This window comes from Myotis brandtii, unplaced genomic scaffold, assembly GCF_000412655.1.
Source record: "Myotis brandtii unplaced genomic scaffold, ASM41265v1 scaffold456, whole genome shotgun sequence".
Taxonomy (NCBI): domain Eukaryota; kingdom Metazoa; phylum Chordata; class Mammalia; order Chiroptera; family Vespertilionidae; genus Myotis; species Myotis brandtii.
The window spans coordinates 3,468,754-3,470,294 of NW_005367431.1; the positions used below are offsets into that span (position 1 = coordinate 3,468,754).

Sequence of the window (1,541 nt, forward strand, 5' to 3'; positions counted from 1 at the left end):
AACCAAGGGACATGCCCTTGACTGGAATCGAACCTGGGACCTTTCAGTCTGCAGGCCGATGCTCTATCCACTGAGCCAAACAAGTTAGGGCAGGGCTAATTCTTTTTATAAAAAATATTTTTATAAGAGTTTTATCTGAGCCAAATGCTTCAGTCTAAGCCTAATTCTTTTTAAAAAATATATATTTTATTGATTTTTTAGAGAGGAAGGGAAAGGGACAGAGAGCTAGAAACATCAATGAGAGAGACATCGATCAGCTGCCTCCCGCACACCCCCCACTGGGGATGTGCCCACAACCAAGGCACATGCCCCTGACTGGAATCGAACCCGGGACCCCCCAGTCCGCAGGCCAACACTCTATCCACTGAGCCAAACCAGTTAGGGCTAAGCCTAATTCTTAATCTACAAAATGGGGATGACAGTATCCACCTCACGGGGTGGTTTGAGGAAAAATGAGATAATATAGGTCCAACCTGGTGCCTGCTATTAATGTTTAGCTGTTCTTTGTCAGCACCACTTGTGGCTATGGCTAAATAAGCTATGTTCTGGCAGGACAGAAAGGATGTGGCCACCCAGCCACAGAGGGAAGGAATACAGAGCTGGTTAAAGTTGCTCTATGAAGCTCAGACTTCTTCCAAATAGCAGAGCAGCCCCAGACTAAGTGCTGGGCAGGGAGGCTCCAGCCAAGGCAAAGCCTGGCCCCTCTGTGCCAGGAACCAGCAAATCAATGTTAGGATGATGGAGTCAGGGGAGATCCTAAAGGATCACTTTAGACAAGGACACTAAAGGCTGAAGGGACTGGGGCTAGGTCACACGGTGGCTTCTTGTGAAGGGTTAAATAAGAAAACTCACATGAAAACACCTAAGTAGACCTTCAATATGTTAGCTGCCACCACCACACACAGTGCCATTATTACTGAGAATCCTAATCAGATGCAGGTGACTTGGCCTCCTAATGAAACCTGTTTCAAGATCTGGTGATCAAAGCTAATACCTTCAGGGAATAATGGCCTATCTCTCTGAGAAGTCTTTCCTGGGTTGCTGTAGTAAAGAGATTAAAGACTTGTAATTTGAATCTAAGTTCTATCTCTTATTGGTTGTGTTCTTAATAAAATAATTTTGATTTATACATGTGCACAAATGGGGCTAATAATACCTATCTCATTGGGTTCTTGGGAGTATTAAATGAAATAATGCATATAAAATATTCAGAGTGCCTGACACATAGTAAATACACAGTAAGTAAAAGCTACTACCATCATTATTAACATACTTATTAGCAGGTGTGTGGAATATATCTAGTATATGGTCAATGCATGCTCACCTTTTCCTCCATCCCCTCCGTCAGGCCAGCTCTGAAGCATGCTTTGGTTCTTCTAGAACAATGGTCAGCAAACTGCGGCTCGCGAGCCACATACGGCTCTTTGGCCCCTTGAGTGTGGCTCTTCCACAAAATACTGACTTCTGCGCATGGGCCACGAAGTTTCAATCGCACTGTACATGCACGCCCGCACGTGGTATTTTGTGGAAGAGCCACACTC

At 44.6% G+C, this 1,541-nt stretch overlaps 1 protein-coding gene across 3 annotated transcripts in view; it reads right to left on the reverse strand.

Annotated features, from left to right (window-relative positions):
• DHDDS (dehydrodolichyl diphosphate synthase subunit) overlaps positions 1–1,541 on the reverse strand; it is a 29,612-nt gene that overhangs the window by 5,787 nt on the left and 22,284 nt on the right. The gene's annotated exons all lie outside the window — the stretch shown is intronic.